Source organism: Tamandua tetradactyla, chromosome 6, assembly GCF_023851605.1.
Source record: "Tamandua tetradactyla isolate mTamTet1 chromosome 6, mTamTet1.pri, whole genome shotgun sequence".
Taxonomy (NCBI): domain Eukaryota; kingdom Metazoa; phylum Chordata; class Mammalia; order Pilosa; family Myrmecophagidae; genus Tamandua; species Tamandua tetradactyla.
Window position 1 is genome coordinate 149,587,582 of NC_135332.1, and position 23,448 is coordinate 149,611,029.

The following is a 23,448-nucleotide window of genomic DNA, read 5'->3' on the forward strand; positions in this document are numbered from 1 at the left end:
AACAGGATAAGAATTAAAACAATAATAGAAAGAAAAAAAAACAACAAAAAACCTATACCTCACATGCAGCTTCATTCAGTGTTTTAACATAATTGCATTACAATTGGGTAGTATTGTGCTGTCCATTTCTGAGTTTTTATATCCAGTCCCGTTGTACAGTCTGTATCCCTTCAGCTCCAATTACCCCTTCTCTTTTTTTTTTTTGTTTTAATTAACGGAAAAAAAGAAATTAACCCAACATTTAGAAATCATACCATTCTACATAAATCAGTAATTCTTAACATCCTCACATAGATGCATGATCATCATTTCTTAGTACATTTGCATCGGTTTAGAAGATCTAGCAACATAACCGAAAAAGATATCGAATGTTAATATAGAGAAAAAAATAAAAGTAATAATAGTAAAATCAAAACAAAAAAAAACAAAAACCTATAGCTCAGATGCAGCTTCATTCAGTGTTTTAACATGATTACTTTACAATTAGGTATTATTGTGCTGTCCATTTTTGAGTTTTTGTATCTAGTCCTGTTACACCATCTGTATCCCTTCAACTCCAATTGCCCATTATCTTACCCTGTTTCTAACTCCTGCTGGACTCTGTTACCAATGACATATTCCAAATTTATTCTCGAATGTCTGTTCACATCAGTGGGACCGTACAGTATTTGTCCTTTAGTTTTTGGCTAGACTCACTCACCATAATGTTCTCTAGGTCCATCCATGTTATTACATGCTTCATAAGTTTATCCTGTCTTAAAGCTGCACAGTATTCCATCGTATGTATATACCACAGTTTGTTTAGCCACTCTTCTGTTGATGGAGGTTTCGGCTGTTTCCATCTCTTTGCAATTGTAAATAACGCTGCTATAAACATTGGTGTGCAAATGTCCGTTTGTGTCTTTGCCCTTAAGTCCTTTGAGTATATTCCCAGCAATGGTATTGCTGGATCGTATGGCAATTCTATATTCAGCTTATTGAGGAACCGCCACACTGCCTTCCACAGTGGTTGCACCCTTTGACATTCCCACCAACAGTGGATAAGTGTGCCTCTTTCTCCGCATCCTCTCCAGCACTTGTCATTTTCTGTTTTGTTGATAATGGCCATTCTGGTGGGTGTGAGATGATATCTCATTGTGGTTTTGATTTGCATTTCTCTAATGGCCAGGGACATTGAACATCTCTTCATGTGCCTTTTGGCCATTTGTATTTCCTCCTCTGATAGGTGTCTGTTCAAGTCTTTTTCCCATTTTGTAATTGGGTTGGCTGTCTTTTTGTTGTTGAGATGAACAATCTCTTTATAAATTCTGGATACTAGACCTTTACCTGATATATCATTTCCAAATACTGTCTCCCATTGTGTAGGCTGTCTTTCTACTTTCTTGATGAAGTTCTTTGATGCACAAAAGTGTTTAATTTTGAGGAGTTCCCATTTATTTATTTCTTTCTTCAGTGTTCTTGCTTTAGGTTTAAGGTCCATAAAACCGCCTCCAGTTGTAAGATCCATAAGATATCTCCCAACATTTTCCTCTAACTGTTTTATGGTCTTAGACCTAATGTTTAGATCTTTGATCCATTTTGAGTTAACTTTTGTATAGGGTGTGAGATATGGGTCTTCTTTCATTCTTTTGCATCTGGATATCCAGTTCTCTAGGCACCATTTATTGAAGAGACTGTTCTGTACCAGGTGAGTTGCTTGACTGCCTTATCAAAGATCAAATGTCCATAGATGAGAGGGTCTATATCTGAGCACTCTATTTGATTCCATTGGTCGATATATCTATCTTTATGCCAATACCATGCTGTTTTGACCGCTGTGGCTTCATAATATGCCTTAAAGTCAGGCAGCGCGAGACCTCCAGCTTCGTTTTTTTTTCCTCAAGATGTTTTTAGTAATTCGGGGCACCCTGCCCTTCCAGATAAATTTGCTTATTGGTTTTTATATTTCTGAAAAATAAGTTTTTGGGATTTTGATTGGTATTGCATTGAATCTGTAAATCAATTTAGGTAGGATTGACATCTTAACTATATTTAGTCTTCCAATCCATGAACACGGTATGCCCTTCCATCTATTTAGGTCTTCTGTGATTTCTTTTAACAGTTTTTTGTAGTTTTCTTTATATAGGTTTTTTGTCTCTTTAGTTAAATTTATTCCTAGGTATTTTATTCTTTTAGTTGCAATTGTAAATGGGATTCGTTTCTTGATTTCCCCCTCAGCTTGTTCATTACTAGTGTATAGAAATGCTACAGATTTTTGAATGTTGATCTTGTAACCTGCTACATTGCTGTACTCATTTATTAGCTCTAGTAGTTTTGTTGTGGATTTTTCCGGGTTTTCGACGTATAGTATCATATCGTCTGCAAACAGTGATAGTTTTACTTCTTCCTTTCCAATTTTGATGCCTTGTATTTCTTTTTCTTGTCTAATTGCTCTGGCTAGAACCTCCAACACAATGTTGAATAATAGTGGTGATAGTGGACATCCTTGTCTTGTTCCTGATCTTAGGGGGAAAGTTTTCAATTTTTCCCCATTGAGGATGATATTAGCTGTGGGTTTTTCATATATTCCCTCTATCATTTTAAGGAAGTTCCCTTGTATTCCTATCTTTTGAAGTGTTTTCAGCAGGAAAGGTTGTTGAATCTTGTCAAATGCCTTCTCTGCATCAATTGAGACGATCATGTGATTTTTCTGCTTTGATTTGTTGATATGGTGTATTACATTAATTGATTTTCTTATGTTGAACCATCCTTGCATACCTGGGATGAATCCTACTTGGTCATGATGTATAATTCTTTTAATGTGTTGTTGGATACGATTTGCTAGAATTTTGTTGAGGATTTTTGCATCTATATTCATTAGAGAGATTGGTCTGTAGTTTTCTTTTTTTGTAATATCTTTGCCTGGTTTTGGTATTCTTCATAGAATGAATTAGGTAGTTTTCCCTCCACTTCGATTTTTTTTAAGAGTTTGAGGAGAATTGGTACTAATTCTTTCTGGAACATTTGGTAGAATTCACATGTGAAGCCGTCTGGTCCTGGACTTTTCTTTTTAGGAAGATTTTGAATGACTACTTCAATTTCTTTACTTGTGATTGGTTTGTTGAGGTCATCTATGTCTTCTTGAGTCAAAGTTGGTTGTTCATGTCTTTCCAGGAACCCGTCCATTTCATCTAAATTGTTGTATTTATTAGCGTAAAGTTGTTCATAGTATCCTGTTATTACCTCCTTTATTTCTGTGAGGTCAGTAGTTATGTCTCCTCTTCCATTTCTGATCTTATTTATTTGCATCCTCTCTTCTTCTTTTTGTCAATCTTGATAAGGGCCCATCAATGTTATTGATTTTCTCATAGAACCAACTTCTGGTCTTATTGATTTTCTCTATTGTTTTCATGTTTTCAATTTCATTTATTTCTGCTCTGATCTTTGTTATTTCTTTCCTTTTGCTTGCTTTGGGGTTAGTTCGCTGTTCTTTCTCCAGTTCTTCCAAGTGAACAGTTAATTCCTGCATTTTTGCCTTTTCTTCTTTTCTGATATAGGCATTTAGGGCAATAAATTTCCCTCTTAGCACTGCCTTTGCTGCATCCCATGAGTTTTGATATGTTGTGTTTTCATTTTCATTTGCCTCGAGGTATTTACTAATTTCTCCTGCAATTTCTTCTTTGACCCACTCGTTGTTTAAGAGTGTGTTGTTGAGCCTCCATGTATTTGTGAATTTTCTGGCATTCCGCCTATTACTGATTTCCAACTTCATTCCTTTATGATCTGAGAAAGTGTTGTGTATGATTTCAATCTTTTTAAATTTGTTAAGACTTGCTTTGTGACCCAGCATATGGTCTATCTTTGAGAATGATCCATGAGCACTTGAGAAAAAGGTGTATCCTGCTGTTGTGGGATTTAATGTCCTATAAATGTCTGTTAAGTCTAGCTCCTTTATAGTAATATTCAGATTCTCTATTTCTTTATTGTTCCTCTGTCTAGATGTTCTGTCCATTGATGAGAGTGGGGAATTGAAGTCTCCAACTATTATGGTATTTGTGTCTATTTCCCTTTTCAGTGTTTGCAGTGTATTCCTCATGTATTTTGGGGCATTCTGGTTCAGTACATAAATATTTATGATTGTTATGTCTTCTTGTTTAATTGTTCCTTTTATTAGTATATAGTGTCCTTCTTTGTCTCTTTTAACTGTTTTACATTTGAAGTCTAACTTGTTGGATATTAGTATAGCCACTCTTGCTATTTTCTGGTTGTTATTTGCATGAAATATCTTTTCCCAACCTTTCACTTTCAACCTATGTTTATCTTTGGGTCTAAGATGTGTTTCCTGTAGACAGCATATAGAAGGATCCTGTTTTTTAATCCATTCTGCCATTCTATGTCTTTTGATTGGGGAATTCAGTCCATTAACATTTAGTGTTATTACTGTTTGGATAATATTTTCCTCTACCATTTTGCCTTTTGTATTATATATATCATATCTGACTTTCCTTCTTTCTACACCCTTCTCCATACCTCTCTCTTCTGTCTTTTTGGTTCTGACTCTAGTGCTCCCTTTAGTATTTCTTGCAGAGCTGGTCTCTTGGTCACAAATTCTCTCAGTGACTTTTTGTCTGAGAATGTTTTAATTTCTCCCTCATTTTTGAAGGACAATTTTGCTGGATATAGGAGTCTTGGTTGGCAGTTTTTCTCTTTTAGTAATTTAAATATATCATCCCACTGTCTTCTAGCCTCCATGGTTTCTGCTGAGAAATCTACACATAGTCTTATTGGGTTTCCCTTGTATGTGATGGATTGTTTTTCTCTTGCTGCTTTCAAGATCCTCTCTTTCTCTTTGACCTCTGACATTCTAACTAGTAAGTGTCTTGGAGAATGCCTATTTGTGTCTAATCTCTTTGGGGTGCGCTGCACTTCTTGGACCTGTAATTTTAGGTCTTTCATAAGAGTTGGGAAATTTTCAGTGAAAATTTCTTCCATTAATTTTCTCCTCCTTTTCCCTTCTCTTTTCCTTCTGGGACACCCACAACACGTATATTTGTGCGCTTCATATTGTCCTTGATTTCCCTGATACCCTGTTCAAATTTTTCCTTTCTTTTCCCGATAGTTTCTGTTTGTTTTTGGAATTCAGATGTTCCATCCTCCAAATCACTAATTCTATCTTCTGTCTCTTTGAATCTATCATTGTAGGTATCCATTGTTTTTTCTATCTTTTCTTTTTGTCCTTCACTTCCATAAGTTCTGTGATTTGTTTTTTCAGTTTTTCTATTTCTTCTTTATGTTCAGCCCATGTCTTCTTCATGTCCTCCCTCAATTTATCGATTTCGTTTTTGAAGAGGTTTTCCATTTCTGTTCGTAAATTCAGCATTAGTTGTCTCAGCTCCTGTATCTCATTTGAACTATTGGTTTGTTCCTTTGACTGGGCCATGTTTTCAATTATTTGAGTGTGATCCGTTATCTTCTGTTGGCTTCTGCGCATTTAGACAGATTTCCCTGGGTATTGGATCCAAAAGTTTGGAAGATTTTTCTGTGAAATTTCTGGGTTCTGTTTTTCTTATCCTGCCCAGTAGGTGGCACTCGTGGCACACGTTTGTCTGCGGGTCCCACCAGTAAAAGGTGCTCTGGGACCTTTAACTTTGGAAAACTCTTGCCGTCCGGGAGGTTCGCTAGCCGAAGCGGCTTGGAAGAGTGCGAGCCGGCCCGGGGTCCAAACGTGGGGAGGGTTGCTGGCCGTCTTAGCCCGGGAAAGCGCCCGTCCGAATTTCCTAGTCGGCCTGGGGCGACAAGCGTGGCGGGAGGGCGCCAGCGGCAGTGGCCCGCCCGGGAGAGTGCACGTTCCCGGGGAGTCACGGGTTTGGAAGTGGCCTCCCCTACCCGTCACCGTTCTCCGCGGCCTGGGGATTTCTGATCCAATTCTCTCAGTTGGTCCAGGGGGCCGCGCGTGGTGTGGGTGCCAGCCACCGCGGTTTGAGGGGACCGCCTCTCCAATTCTCCCAGCCGGCCCGGGAAGGGGGAAGGGAGTGACTCCGGCCGCTTGCCGCCCTGCCTGGTGAAGCCCGCGCGCCTCGGTGATCTCACCCGAGCGGCTTCTCTCAGCCAGCCAGCCGTTCCAGGATGGGGTACGCTGTCTTTTTTTTCTCTGTTGTGGCTTTGGGAGCTGTTCTGTATCGTTTCTACTCCCCTAGTAGCTGTCCTGGAGAAGAAACTAAGATCCGCACGTCTTACTAAGCCGCCATCTTCCACTTTTTTATTATTATCCCACAGTTCTTGGATGTTCTATTCTGTTTTGTTCATCCTTTTTTTTCTCTTTATATTTCAGTTTTGAAAGTTTCTATTGACCTATCTTCAAGTTCACTGATTCTTTCCTACATTGTGTCATATCTCTAATTTTCCCATTGCAGGCATTTTTCATCTGCTGTAGTGCTTTTAATTTCCAGTATTTCATTTTTATTTTTCTTAGATTTTTCCATCTCTCTGATAATATTATCCATTTGTTCTTGCATGTGGCCTATTCTTCCATTAGAGACCTTAATATATTAAACGTAATTATTTTAAATTCCCTTTTTGGTAAGTCCAACATCTATTTCATATCTGAGACTGGTCCTGATGATTTCTTTGTTTTTCAGACTGTATTTTTCTCTTGACTTTGGCATGCCTTGTAATGTTTTTGTTGAAAACCAGGCATGTTGTACTGTGTGACAGGACTGAGATAAATAGGTCTTTAGTCTGAAAATTTATGTTAAGCTGGATAGGATTTGGACTGTGGTTAACCTTTGCCCAAAGCTTCAAATTCCTCTAGCCTAGTTGTTTGACTTTGAATTTCCCTGTGGTCTACTGGGTCTTGCAGGAAAGAGAGTCTGAATCTTACAGGTCTTCTAACTCTAATAAACTGTTATTATACAGGAACCCTATAGGTGCAATAGTAATGCATGGAGGAGAAAGGGGTTCTATAATCTAATTAAATCTCAGTCTTTTTATGGCCTTGTGTCCTGGGCTGTGCCCTTCACAACTGTTTCCTGAGAAGAATACCCCACCTCACCTCTCCTATTGTCTCCTCTGGCTGCAGCATTTGCCATCTATTTTCTTGAAGCCCTGACCCTTTTTGACTAACCCCTCCTCCTCCAGCACTTTAGATGAGACAGGAAGCCTAGATGGGGCTGGAGTTGGGTAAATACCCTTCCCCCAGTTGGGATTAGGCTCTGATAAAGTCATTCCCCTGGAGAGTAAGCCTTTGTTATACAGGAGGATCTAGGTGTATATCATAATCATTAATTCCCCACCCCCTACCAGGACCATGAAGGATCTTTCCCAGATCTTTGACTTGAGAACCTGAGAACCTAGTATGGTTCCTGGAGGTAAACCCCACAAAATGTGGGGCCCCAATGTGTCTACTGCCTCCAGGAATTTCTTACACTCATTCTACTATTGCCTCCAGCAGTTCATCTAAATTCCATTTAAGTATTAGGGATCCAGTGGCTTCTGTTTCAGGCAAGCAGATCATGGATGTATCTTTCTGGATGCAACTGTCTCCAAATTTCAGGGTGCAGTTGGCCCTGAGATCTCTATTCTCTGATGTGTCTGATTTTCAGTTTGTCCAACTTTTTCTTGTAGCAAGGATGGGAGTGACAGGTTCCAGGCTCTTGACATATTGGAGTTGAAACTGGAAGTCCTGTCCGCCTCTTTAAAACTTTCCTTTTCTCTCTAGTTACTGTTTACTTTAACTTCCTTTACATACACTTTCTTTCTTTCCTCTTTTACACTTGATTTTAGGTAAATGACAGAGAAGTGATTTTCCTTTTTCTATTCCTCACCCCCACCATTTGAACAGTGGGAGCTTTGAAGCACTTCTTATTAGTCAAATCTGAATTTATGGTTTATTCTTGACAGTCATAACAACTTGCACTACCTTCAGTGATTTCTTCTTTTATTGGTCACAGATCACTAGGAGACCAATGATACCTTCATTCACTTATGGTTAATGTTTGACAAGCAACAAATTTATTTATAATGCAAAATGTGTTAGAGACTTAGTCCAGGTAAAGGAAAGGAACATTAATTTAGAAGGTTTAACTATGAACCAGTAAAGAGTATGATTAACATGGGACCTGAAATGTATGAGTTTGGCATTTCAGATATCATTCTTTTAAGTACCATGTCTTTAGTGTTTCTTTCAGAAAGTGTCCAAATAGATGTCAAAACCAAATAATACAGGTAGTCAACAGACACAATAGTCAGAGTACATCAAATTACTATAAAACAAGTTCTGTATGCTCAATGAATGGAAAAGAAAGAAAACTATAACAAATACATATGGAATCTGAAAGCAACTGTGTTTGTGTGTGGTTTAAAAGAAAAAACAATCTCCCTGAGTCTATGTACCTTAGGTGTGGTTGTTATACTGAGATTATATTTCCTTACATTGCTTTTAGATGTATAAAGACTAAATCATCCAAAGGAAATAAATGTGTTTAGCTTTCTTAAGAAGATAAAGGAAACATTTTTGTTCCCTGTTATTCTGTCTGGTGGATTTAATGAAGACCCTAATTGCTCAAGGACGGGTATGGTGGAAACATTTGAGAGATCTTTGTTAAGAGACTCCCTTTTCCCCATGTTGTTGCTATGAGGTGGCCAGTCTGAGACACATTGTCTAGATATCACAGTACGGTTTGGGGAAAGGAAAGTTTTTAAAAGATTTGCTATGTCATCCTACTGAAAAATCTGTAGACATATGTATATCACAACATGATTTATGATAATAAAAATACAAAGAACCTAATTAACCATCAGTAGATCATTGTATTCCGTTCATACTATAGAATACTATGCAGCAATAGTACCACTTTCATTGCAGTTCTCTCTCAAACAATCCAAGATCGACCCACCCACATTTTTCCAGAAATTATTTAGAGATCCACAGAGAAGGGTGACCTTTTTGCTCACAAGTAAACAAACTTCAAAAGGTTGATGATATACATTTGAAAAATGATTTAAATGTACATTTTGAAAAAAAAAGGAAGAATAACAGTAAAGGAAGTCAAATTTATTTGAGAAGAGATTCAGATACATAGTTTGAAGACTAGGCAAGTCACAATAAACAAGGAAAATATATAACCAAAAAGATATTCAGATAAACTTTTGAAAGAAAACTGGATTCGTTCAAAAGAACAAAGGGGAATAGGACATTAAATATTCAAGAAAAGAGGTTATTATAAACAGTTCTTAGTCCCGTTTTTGAATATTGGGTCAGTTTAAGGGGGTTAAGCAGAGGCTTAACGCAGTGTTCACAAAGATTATATTATTTTTGCTTAAGAGTTTAAAATGATCAGTGTACTATACTTTAAAAGTGTGAGAAGTAATACCCTGGTGAATTTATTGATTTTCCTTAATTTGCCTTTTCCACTATTCAGAGAGTCAGTTCTTAACAATGAGGAAGGAGGTAGAAAAACTATCAAATATAGAAAAGTGTAAGGGGAAGCAGGGGGAATAGCCAGTTTGTAGAGGGGCAAATAGTCATATACCATGTGACCTCATAGCTTTGCACTAAATTCTAGCACAGTTCAGTAATTGTTTTTTATAATAACCCTGAATTATCGAAAGAACTTTGAATTCTGTTATTCATTTATTCAACCAAAATTAAATGAATACCTATGATGTCACGGACCTGTGCTAAGGCATTTGCAGCAATGAACAAGATGGACATGGCCCTCATGTATATTTTTTGAACTTTACATCTCCCCAAGCACTGTTGCACACATTATTTCACTTAATCCTTTAAGCAGGCAAGAAAGGAAATACATTTTAGACCGGATTTTTCCTTCAGTGTGCTGGGCAGTGATAATTTAAGAACCTTTCTCTGTGTGTAGGGCTCTGTGACCCACTGGTGACCATAGATTGTTCTGCTTTTCAGTTCTTCTAGGTGGCGCTTGTGTATGTGTGCAAGTTTTTGGTCTTCACCATTGTTATAGACTATAGTAGCTAGCATGTAGCTACTATCCATATGTGTTGTATCTTCTTTTATTTAATGTAATTTTATTGAGATATAGTCCCATACATATAACCATCCAAAGTGTACAATCAGTGATTATGTGTTCGTCACAATCAATGTTTGAACATTTTCATTACTCCAAAAATAATGAACATAAGCATAAAAATAAAAGTAAAATGTAACACTCCAAATCTCCCATACTCCCATCCACATCCCTATTATTTATTTAGTTTTTGTCTTTTTTTTAATTTTCTTACTCATCTTTCCATATACTGGATAAAGGGAGCATCAGTCACAAGGTTTTCACAATCACGCAGTCACACCTCCTATAGGAGCTATATAGCTATATAGTCTTCAAGGATCAAGGCTACTGGATTATGGTTTGGTGGGTTCAGGCATTTCCCTGTAGCTATTCCATACCAAAAACTGAAATGGAATATCTATATAATCCATAAGAATAACCTCCAGAACGACCTCTTTACTATTTTAAGTATCTCAGTCACTGAGGCTTTGTTTTGTTTCATTTCTCTTCCCCATTTTGGTCAAGAAACCTTTCTCAATCCCACAATGCCAAGGCCAGGCTCATCCCTGAGGCTCAGGTCCCAAATTGCCAGGGAGATTTACACCCCTGGGGGTCATGTCCTATGTAAGGGGGAGAAAGTTTATCTGAGAAGTTGTGTAAAGAAGCCACATGTGAGTAACAAAAGAGGTTCTCTGGGGATGACTCTTAGGCATAATTATAAGTAAGCTTAGCTTTTCCTTTGCAGGAATAAATTTCATAAGGGCAAGCCCCAAGATCAAGGGCTTGACCTATTAAATTGGTAGTCCCCAATTCCTGCAAGATTATCAGGTCTTCACCAAGTGGGGAAGTTTAATATTTCCACTTTTTTCCCCAGTCTGTCAAGGGGACTTTGCAAATACTTTTTTTTATCTTCTGCTCAGATACTCTGGAATGTATCTGGACATCACATTAAGTTTTACAAACCAACAAAATCTCACTCCCTATTCAAGATTCCATGTAATTATGGTGTGCAAATAAAATGGCCATACATGTTAAATTATGAATAGATCGTGTGCTACAGAAAATATAAATTTTTGCACCAAATACACATCTTTTCCTTTGATCTTACACAGAAGTTGAAGTTTTAAAATACAGTTAATATCATCCTTTACCCTTTAGTCAGATTTATCTTAGTCCTAATCATATCTCTAATTAAAGTCTGATTTCTTTTTTAGCTTTTCTAACAGTTATTATATGGGGTAATGCTGACTTTCATAACTGAAGAACTCTCACACTGAGTCTCTGAGTCTCACATACAGATACCTGAAGTTCCAGAGAATGGCCATGTTATACACAAGAACTCAGTGTCTCAGAATTTAGAAATAACAGTTACAATAAATGTGACTGCTATAAGAGCTTACAATATAAGAACCTTTACAACAAGCCTTCCATGATTGCCTATGCTCTTGAATTCAATTCTCAGAGTTTGCAAATTATAATTAGTCCACATTAGTGAGGCATTATAATATCTGTCTTTTTGTTTCTGGCTTATTTCATTCACCATACTGTCCTCAAGGTTCATTCACCTAGTTGCATGCCTTACAACTTCATTCCTTCCTGCAGTCACTCTGTTTTCCATTGTACGTATACACCACAGTTCACCCTTCCATTCAGCAGTTGATGTACCCTTAGGCCACCTCCATCCATTGCAAATTGTGAGTACTGCCACCATAAACACCAGTGTACAAGTGTCTGTTCATGTCCCTGCTTTCAGTTCTTCCAAATATATACCTAATAACGGGGTTGCAGGCTCATATGACAATGCTATACTTAGCCACCACACTGCCCTCCAGAGAGGCTGCACCACTCTGCTTCCCTACCAACAGTGAATAGGTACATCTCTCTCTCCACATTTTCTCCACACTTGTATTTTTCTGTTTATTTTTAAAACAGTTTTATTTACATACCACACAATCCATCCTAAGTGAACAATCGATGATTCCTGGTATAATCATATAGTTATATATTCACCACCATACATTCTATATGAAGACATTTCCATTTCTTCCTCAAAGGAAAAAACAAAAGGAAAAAAAGTGAAGAATAAAAAACAAAATAAAGGAGAAAAAACACCACCAATAAGAATCCCATACCCCTCTCTGATGTCCCCCTTGTACTGACATTTAGTTTGGGTTGTTGCCTTTGTTTCATTTAATGGAAGCACATTACAATTTCGCTATTGTCTATGTGCCCTAGTTTTCATTGATTGTATTTTTCCGCATACCATCCCATTTTCAACACCTTCTGCTGCTGACATTCATTTGTCCCCTCATGTAAAAATATTTTCGTATTTGTACATTTAATCATGAACCTTGTCCACTCTAGGTTTCGCTGAGTCATACAGTTTAAGATTTTATCCTCTATCTTTCCTTATGGTGTCATACCTGCCCCTATACTCTACCATTCTTGCACTCAGCTTTGTTCATTATACTTACAATATTGTGTTACCATCAGACAGTATTGTGCTATCGATTTTGAATCTTTGAATCAATCCGCTTAAACAATCTGTACTCATTTAGTATCAAATGCCCACACTCTACGGTCTATCTCCAGATAACCTGTGTTCTCAATTTTAACTCTCAAAGTTCACTCGTTAATTAACATTGAATTAGCAAGACCATAATAATAATGAGTCCACTCATTAAATAAGGTCATATTAGTGAGACCATACAGTATTTGTCCTTTTGTTTCTGAATAACTTTCCTCAACATAATGTCCTCAAGGTTCAGTCACATCGTTGCATGCATCATGGCTTTATTCTGATATATCATATCTTATTTTTTTCTCTTTTTGCCTTTACTAATAATCTTCTTTTCTACGTACTTCACCAGACCTCTCTCTCCTGTCTTTTCCTATCTGCCTGCAGTGCTTCCTTTAGTATTTCTTGTAGAACAGGACTCTTGCTCACAAAATATCTCAGTGTCTGTTTGTCTGAAAATTTTTAAATTCTCCCTCATTTTTGAAGGGCAGTTTTACTGGTTATAGAATTCTTGGTTGGAAGTTTTTCTCTTTCAGTTTCTTAAATATATCATACTATTGCTTTCTTACTCCCATGGTGTCTGCTGACATAGTCTCATCTAGCACCCCTTATATGTGATAGATTTCTCTTGCTGCTTTCAGAAGTCTCTTTTTGTCATTGACATTTTACAGTCTGATTAGTAAGTCTTGCAGTAGGTCTATTCAAATCTATGCTGTTTGGGGTACCCTGTACTTCTTGGATCTGTAATTATATGTCTTTCATAAGAGATGGAAAGTTTTCAATGATTATTTCCTCCACTATTCTTTCTGTCCCCTTTCCCTTCTTTTCTCCTTCTGGGACACCCATAACATGTATATTCATGCACTTCATGTTGTCATTTAATTCCCTGAGACCCTGCTCATATTTTTCCATTTGTTTCCTTATCTGTTCTTTTGGGTGTGGGGTTTCAGATGTCCTGTCCTCTAGTTCACTAATCCTTTCTTTTGCCTCTTCAAATCTGCTGTGTAAGTTACCATTGTGTTTTTCATTTCTTCTGTTTTGCCTATTATTACATATGTTTTATCATTTGTTTTTTCAAGCTTTTGAGTTCTTCTCTTTATATCCTTTATCTCTTTTGTCATATCTTCCCTCCACTTGTTGCTTTGATTTTTTAATTAATTTAGCATTCTTGTTCTAAAATCCTTAATTAGTTGTTTCAACTCCTGTATCTCCTTTAAAACTGTTAGTTTGTTCCTTTGACTGGGCTTTATCTTCACTTTTCCTACTGTTACTCATAATTTTTTGCTGGTGTCTAGGCATCTGATTTCCTTGATTAGGTTATTCAGGGGGTAATTTTCACTCTTTTACTAGGGTTTTCTTTTTTGTTGGCTCTGTTCTCTATCTGTTCTTTGGCATTTAGTTCAACTTATTTTAGACCTCTAGCATAGCTTCTGTTTACCTGGTCAGAATTTTTCAGCTCTTGTTTTTCTGGCTCTTCTTGGCTGTGTACTTAGTCACCCCAAACTGGATGCTCACATTGGCCTGCCTTAGGGGTGGGAGGTAAGCACTAGGCACCACAGCAAGGTCTCTGTGGGTAAAAGAAATCTGCTGGGTCCCTGTGGTGCTCTGTTGTTTGCTGATCCACAACACCTGGGTTTGTTTTAGGTCACTGCTTTAACAGTTGGGTCTGTATTTCTCAGCTAACCCAGGGACAGGTTCTTGTACAGGGGGTCTAGACCAGTCCCAATGGGGCTGATATATTTTCTGGAGAGTATCCAAAAAAGCCCTTTAATTCCCTTGCACTTTCTGTCTGTCCAGCAGATGGTGCTGTTAAATAACTTGATTATCCTCAGAAGCCACTTGCCTTGTAGCTCAGGCTGGAATTATGGTTTCCTTTGCTCTCACTTTACCAGCCAAAATCTAGCTCAGTGTGGGGCTGTATCCCCCATTTTGTTTGTGGTAGAGTCCCTCCCCCAGCTGACCCAGTATTTGACTGATCACCAGGCAGGGATCAGACTGCCAGCTGCTATTTCCTTCCGGGATAGGGAAAGGGGCCAGGGCTTGAAATACAGATTGTGGTCTCAATTTCTCAGAGTCTTTAGTTTTCACTGACCTGGGCTTCAGATGTCCTCCCCTGCCCACTGGATCTCCAAACAGTAAGGGTCTGTCTCATTGCTGTGAGAGAATTTATACCCTGTGTCCTCAGTGGTTGGGAATCCTTGCTGCTGTTTCTGTGCCCCACCTGTGCTGTCTGTATGCTCCAGTATGGAGGTTTCCCACCTGATATTTGTCTCTCTCTATTCAATTCCGCATCTGTAGGGTCCTTATCCAGTCTATATCTTCTTCCAGAGCTCTGAAAATTCAGAATTGTATTTTTTCTGTTGAATCCCTGAAGAGAGATTTTCAGTAGCTGTGTATATCACCATGTTGATGACGTCACCCCTAAAATAAAGATTTGCGTGGAGAAGAGTTACTAGGAAGTACTGTCAGTGGAGCAGTGAAGGCAGCAGTATTGGGCAGAGGGAGAAATTAGCTATAATGCAATTGCAATAAAGAGTTATTTTGAGTAGAAATGAGCATAGTCCAAATACCTCTAAAAAGTGGGAGAAAGATCAAAGATGGTGGTGGGATTATACAAAGAAGGTCATGTTTAACAAATGAGTATGAGTGCTGAATTATACTGATATTTCTTATAGTCTCCAGTACTTTAAAGCAGCTAGAAATAAAAACCTAAAATTGTGGAATTGTAACCCATGCCAAACTCTGAAATCTGTTCCACGAGTAGTTGTTGCAATGTCCTTAGAAATTTATTGCTTTTATGTTTAATATGTTATTCTAAAAGAAAGAGGAGTATAATAGAGAAGATAGGGCATAACAAATGAGTTGACTGCTGAATCATTATATTGATATTTTTTTTGGTCTCCAGAGTCTTGGAGCAGCTAGAAGAAAAAATGAAAAATTGTGAAACTATAACCCATACCAAACTTTAAAATCTGCTCTATAACTGTGTGTTAAAATGTACTTGGAAATTTATTGCTTTTTTGTATATATGTTATATTTCACAATTAAAATATTTTAAAAATTAAAGCAAACAAAAATATATCTTGGAAAAAATTAAAAAAAAAAAGAGTTATTTTGAATTGGATGGAGGGCCAGGCCTTTTTCCCCCATACCAACCAGTAGTTAGATGCTGACCACCCAGGAAAGAGACATAACCTTAGGGCAAACCAGTTCTTGTTAGCAGAGAGAAACTCCCAGAGAGGGGCTCGGCTGAGAGGCATTGGCTGCCAACATTCCCAGCAGCTGGAGAGATGAGGGTTCAGTCCTATAAGGGGGATCTGGGTAATGCACCCCATCATCTACTATCCCTGCTTCACTTCTTATCATCATTTGCTGTAATTGGCTATTCATTCTCTTAAAATTTTTTCCCTTTGATGTCTTAATTCCCTTACTTTGCATTAATGTGGTACTTTCATTACAAGTGATTAAGGAATATTGTAATTGTACATTAATTATAGTCCACAATTTCTATTAGGGTTCACTGCTTATATTGTGTAATCCTATGGTGTTTTTTAAAATTTTTATTCTGGTAACATTTGCATAACCTAAAATTTCCCCCCTTAACCACAATCCTGTATATAATTCAGCGGTGTTTTATATTCCCAATGTTGTGCCACCATTACCACATCCATTACTCAGATTTTCTATCACTGTAAACAGGAATTCTGTCCCCAGTCCCTATCCCCATGCCAGCCCCTGGTAACCTGTTCTAGTTTCTGCCTCTACAAGTTTGTTTATCTAATTATTTCATATCAATGAGACCATGCAATACTTGCCTGTCGTATCTGGCTTATTCCCCTCAGCCTGATGTCTTCAAGATCCATTCATACTGTCACATGTATCAAAACTTCATTTGTTTTTATAAATGAATAATATCCCATTGTATGTGTATACTGCATTTTGTTTACCCATTCATTGATTGATGGATACTTGGGTTGTTTCCACTTTTTGGCAATTGTGAATAATGCCACTATGAGTATGCAAGTATCTATTCAGGTCCCTGCTTTTAATACTTTGGGGAATATCCCTAGAAGTGGGATTGCCAGTTTAAATGGTAGTTATTTGATTAGCTTTCTGAGGATTCACAAAACTGGTTTCCAAAGCACTGTACCATCTTACATTCCCACCAACAATGAACAGGTGTCCCGATTTTACCACATCCTCGCCAACACTTGTTTCCCATTTTTTTAATAGTAGCATTTCTAGTTATGTGAAATGATGTCTCATTTTGGTTGATTTGCATTTCCCTAATGGCACATTTTCTTCATGTGCTTTTAGGCTATTCATGTATTTTCTTTAGAGAAATATCTATTCAGCTCTTTTGTTTACATTTTTAATTCAATTGATTGTCTTTTTGTTGTTGAGTTGTAAGATATTATATATACTGGACATTAAACCCTTACAGAACAAATGTTCTCAAATATTTTCTCCTGTTCTGTAGATGTCTTTTTACTTCCATAACGAAGCCCCTTTATGCTCAAAAAGTATTTGATTTTGGTGAATGAAGTCACAGTTATCTATTTTGTTTGTTTCTTTGTACCTTTGGTGTAAAGTTAAGAAACCATTGCCTAATACAAGGTCCTAAAGATGTTCTCCTATGTTTTCTTTTAGGAGTTTTGTAGTTTAGTTCTTATAATTAAGATTTTTATACTTTTTGAATTTATTTTTATATATGGTGTGAAATAGGGGTCCACCTTTATTTTATGCATATGGATATCCAGTTTTCCCAGCATCATTTGTTGAGGAGACTCTTCCTTCCTTATTGAGTGACAGGCAACCTTGCCAAAAATCAGTTCTCAAACAGATGTGAACTCAAAATTTAATTCCGATAGTTTATATGTCTGTCTTTGTGCCACTGTGCTGATTTGTTTACTGTAGCTTTATAATTAACTTTAAAATTGGGAAGTATGAATCTTCCAACTTCACTCTTCTTTTTTAAGATGTCTTGGCTATTCAAGGCCCTTACCCTTCCATATAACTTTGATGCTTGGCTTTTCTACTTCTGCAAAGAAGGTTGTTGGAATTTAGATTGGGATTATGTTGAATCAGGAAATTGCTTTTGGTAGAATTGACATTTTAACAACATTTTGTCTTCCAATTTGTGAACACATAATGTCCTTCCTTTTATTTAGGTCTTTTATTTCATTTCCCAAAGCATTTTTTGTACTTTTCCTTGTACAAGTCTTTACATCCTTATTTAAATTTATTCCTAGATGCTTGATAATTTTAGCTGCTACTGAAAATGGAATTTTTTTCTTGATATCCTCTTCAGATTGTTCATGACTAGTGTATAGAAATATAGGATCATGTCATCTGCATTTAGGGGAAGTTTTTACATCTTCCTTTCCAATTTGGGTGCATTATATCTTTTTTTTTTTTTTTTTTTTTTTTGCCTAGTTGCTCTGACTAGAACACCCAGTAGAATCTTGAATAATAGTGGTGATGCTGGACATCCTTGTCTTGTTCCTAATCTTAGAAGGAAAGTTTTCAGCCTTTCACCACTCAGTATGATGTTACTTATGGGTCTTTCATATATCCCTTTATCATGTTGCTAAAGCTTCCTTATATTCTTAATTTTCCAAGTGTTCTAAGAAGGGGTTCTGAATTTTGTCAAACACTTTTTCTGTGTTAATTGAGATGATTATGTGTTTTTTTTCTGTGTTCTATTAATTGGGTATAATACATTAATTGATTTTCTTACGTTGACCCACACTTTTATACTTGTGATAAATCCCATTTGAACATGATATATAATTTTTAATGTGCTGTTGGATTAAGTTTGCTAATATTTTTGAGGATATTTTCATCTGTATTCATCAGGGATGGTGGTCTATAATTCTTTTCTTGAGTTCTGTTTATCTGGCTTTGATTTATCGGTGATGTTGACCTCATAGAATATGTTAGGGAGCATTCTGTCCTTTTCATTTTTTTGAAATACTTAGAGCAGAGTATTCTTCTTCCTGGAGTTTGAAAGTTTACCAGTGAAGCCATCTGGTCCTGAGCTTTCAATTTTTAGGAGGTTCATGATTCAGAGTCTTAAAATCAGTAATTGTAAACCTCCCCAAAATGTATTTACTTGTTATTTTTTCCATTGACTTCTCCTGTTTATGCTTTGGGCAATATAGGCAGTTTGTATGTTTCTAGGAATTGCCCATTTCATCCAGGTTATCTAATTTGTTGGCATAATTTTGTTCATAGTATCTTTTATAAACCTTTTTTATTTCTGTGAGGTTGATAGTAAAGTTCCCTTTTTCATGTCAGATTTTAGTTATTTGCCTTCCTCTCTTATTTTCTTTGTCGTCTAACTAACCATTTGCTGATTTTATTCGTCTTCTCAAAGAACTAGCTTTTAATTTCATTGGCTCTCCGTCTGCTTGTTTTGGGTTTAATTTGCTCTTCTGTTTCTAGATCCTCAAGTTGAGGATCTAGATTTAAAATCTAGATTTGAAGTCTCTGATTTAAAATCTTTCTTCTTTTTAATGTAAGTATATAGAACTATAAATTTCCCTCTTAGCACTGCTTTTGCTGCATCCCATAAGTTTGGGTATGTTGTGTTTTCATTTCATTTGCCTCAAGATAATTCCTAATTTCACTTGTGATTTCTTCTTTGACGCATTAGATATTTAAGAGTACATTGTTAAATTCCACATATTTGTGAATTTTCAATTTCTTATCTGTTATTGATAACAGCTTGATTTCATTGTGGTTGGAGAAGACACATTGCATGATTTCAAAATTTTTGAATGTATTTAGACTTGTGTTGTGATCAAACAAGTGGTCTGTCCTGGAGAGTGATTCATATGCACCAGAGAAGAATGTGTTTTCTGCTTTGGGGTGAATTGTTCTATGTGTGTCTGTTAGTTTAGTTGGTTTATACTGTTATTCAAATCTTCTGTTTCCTTACTGATTTTCTATTTGTTCTATCCATTATTTAAAGTGGTGTATTGATGTCCCCTACTATTTTTGTTTTTGGTTTTTCTTTTAGTTTTTTAATTAGAGAAGTTGTAGATTTACAGAGCAATCATGCATAAAATATAGGATTCCCAAGCACCACCCTGTCACCAACACCTTACATTCGTGTGGAACATGTGTCACAATTGATGATATTCCTTTTTAGTAATTCTGATACTTTTGAACAGTAGTTACCTTTGTTACAATTGATGAAAGATTATTAAAATAGTATTAACTATCATCCATGGTTTGCATTAGCAGATTTCCCCCCATATACCACTCTATTATCAGCACCTTATATTACTGTCATATATTTGTTGTAATTCATGGAGGAACATTTTTAAACTTGCACTATTTACAGTAGTCCATAGTCTACAATAGGATTCACTGTGTTGCACCGTCTTATGTTTTACTGTTTAATTTTTATTCTGGTTGCATATATGAACCAAAGTTTCCCCCTTGAACCACATTCACCCATATAATTCAGTGCTGTTAATTACATTCACAGTAATGTACTACCATCACCACCATCCATTTCCAATCCTTTACAATCAAACTAAATAGAGATTCTGTACAAATTAAGCATCAGTTCTCCATTCCCTTACCCTACTCTATCTGCCAGTAGCCAAATTTTAAATTCTAACTCTATGAATTGCTTATTCTAATTAGTTAGTATCAGTGAGATTATATAATATTTGTCCTTTAGTGTCTAGATTATTTCACTCAGCATATCCTCAATGTTCATTCATGTTGTTGCAAGATCAGAATTTGTTTTAATGGCTGGGTTATATTCCAGTATTCCATTTATAGCCATTATTAGGAAATATGCTTTTTCTTGTTCCGACTCTTATAGGAATTAAAGAGTAGGGTTGTATAATGAGGATACATTATCCTGTTGGATTTTGCATTTACCCTTTTAGTTACCCTTTCTGATAATCTTCATTTCTTCCCCCCTACTCCAACCCTCTCTCCTGTCTTTTCCATTCAACTCCCTTTAGTGATACTTGTAAGGCAGGTCTTTTGTTAATGAACTCTCTCAGTTTTTGTTTATCTGTGAATATTTTAAACTCTCCCTCATTTGTTGGATAAAGGATTTTGGTTGACAGTTTTCCTCTTTCAGTACCTTAAATATATCATACCACTGCCTTCTTGCCTGCATGGTTTCTTTGTAATATTTTTATTGAGAAATCTTCACACATACTGTCCATCCATAGTATACCATCAGTGGGTCACAGTATCATCACATAGCTGTCTGTTTATCACCATGACCATTTTTAGAGCATTTGCATCACTCCAGAAAAAGAAATAAAAAGAAAAAGATCATATATCCCCTACCCCTTACCCCCTACATTGACCACTAGTATTTAATCTACCTAATTTATTTTACCACTTACACCCTTTATTTATTTATTTATTTATTTATTTATTAAAAAACTCATCTGTACATACCCTAGATAAAAGGAGAATCAGACACAAAGTTTTCACAATCACTTGGTCACATTGTAAAAGCTATATGGTTACATAATCATCTTCATGAATCAAAGCTACTGGAACTCAGTTTAAAAGTTTCGGGTACTTCCCTGTAGCCACTATAATGCATCGTAGACTAAAAGGGATATTTATATGATGCATAAGAATAACCTCTAGGATAATCTCTCAACTGTTTGAAATCTCGCAGCCACTGAAACTTTATTTTGTCTCACTTCTATTTTCTCCCTTTTGATGAAGAAGGCTTTCTCAATCCTGTGATGCTGGGTCTCAGCTCATCTGGGGAGTCCTGTCTCATATTGCCAGTGAGATTTACATTCCTGGGAGTCATGTCCCACATAGAAGAGGGGAGGGCAGTGAGTTTACCTGCTGAGTTGGCTTAGAGAGAAAGGCCACATCTGAACAACAAAAGAGGTTCTCACGGGGTGACTCTTAGGCATAATTTTAAGTTTTTTATAATTTTTTTTTCAGCTTCTCCTTTGCAGAAATAAGTTTCATAGAGACAAACCCCAAGATCGAGGGCCTGGGCCATTGAATTTGTTTTCCTCACTAATTGCAAGAATATCAGGAATTCCCCAGTTGAGGAAGTTTAATATTTCCTCCTTTCTCCCAGTCCTCCAAAGAGATTTTACAAATACTTTTTTTATTTTTTACCCAAATTACTCTGGAATGTATTGGGACATCATCCTAACCTGAACAAATCAACAAGGTCTCATGCCCTATTCAGGATTCCATGTAATTATGGTGTTTGAATAAACTAACCATACAAGTTAAATTAGATAATGTGCTAACAAAAATATAAATTTTGCACCAAATAAATATCTCTCCCTTTGGTCTCACATAGAAGTTGAAGTTTTAAAATATGGTCCATATTATCCTTTGCCCTGAATTCTGATTTACCGTAGTCCTATCCAGATCAGCTTCATCCATATCTGTAGTCAAAATCTGATCACTTTTTCAACTTTTTAAACAGTTGCTTTGTGGAGTAATGCTGACTTTCAGAGTTTCAGTGCTCTAATTCATAGTCTCAAGTGTCACATAAATACCCATAGTTTTAGGGAACGATCAGGTTATTCACAAATAGGTCAGTATCTCAGAATTTAGAAATAACAGTAACAACTGTTATTTTTATATTATATATAGCAATATATATATATTATTTGTATATATATATATAGCAAGAGCGTACAATCTAAGACCCTTTACAATAGGCTCCAACCTAATAACCGATGCGCTCAACTTCAGTTTTCCAAGTTTGTATATTATAATTAGCAAATATGAGTGAGGCATGATAATATTTGTCTTTTTTTTCTGCCATTTCATTCAACATACTGTCCTTAAAGTTTCATTCACCTAGTTGCGTGCCTCACAACTTCATTCCTTCTTGCAGCCACTCAGTAGTCCATTGTATGTATATATCATAGTTCTCCCTTCTATCCCTCAGTTGATGTACCCTTAGGCCATGTGATGGTTAGGTTCTGGTGACAACTTGGCCAAATGATTATGCACAGATGTCTGATCAGGCAGGCACTGGCTTGACCATTGCTGCAAGGATATTTCATGGCTGGTTGATAAACCAGAAGTCTGGTATATTAAGTCATCAGTCACTTGAACGTATAAGCAGAAGAATTCTAGTTCAAGTGAACAAAAGTCTAACTTGAATTACAAAAAACAGAGAATCATGACCCCTTAATCAATTCCCAGACTTGAGACAGTTTGCAGTCCCAGAGCCCCTTGAATTAGGGAAGGGCTGGATATCTTTGGGGAAGAACCCTTTTACACTGCTCACAATTTATACTGTTAACCTTCCTCCCAGCTTTCCCAAGGAGACCTATGGCCTTTTACCAGGGTGACTGTGTGCATTGGGGAAAAGGAAATGATCAGATATTTCAGGGATTATTAGACACTGGCTCAGAACTGACACTAATTCCAGGAGACTGAAAATATCACTTTGGTCCACCTGTCAGAGTAGGGCTTTCTGGAGATCAGGTGATCGATGGAGTTTTAGTGCAGGTCTGTCTCTCAGTGGGTCCAGTGGATCTCCAGACACATTCTGTTGTCATTTCCTCACTTCCAGAATGCATAAATGGAATTGATTTACTCATCACCTAGCAGAATCTGCCCCACTCCCAACCCTACCATTGGTTCTCTGACTCATGGAGTGAGGGCTATTATGGTAGGAAAAGCCAAGTGGAAGCCAATAGAAATTCCCCTACCTAGCAAAATAGTAAATCAGAAACAATACCATATTCGCGGAGGGATTGCAGAGATTATTGCCACTCTTAAGGGCTTGAAGGATGCAGGAGTGATGATTCCCACCACATCCGCATTCAGCTCTCCTATTTGGCCTATGCATAAAAAAAAATGGGTCTTGGGGGATGACAGTGGATTATCGGAAATTTAACCAGGTGGTGACTCCAATTGCAGATACTGTCCCAGATGTAGTATCATTGC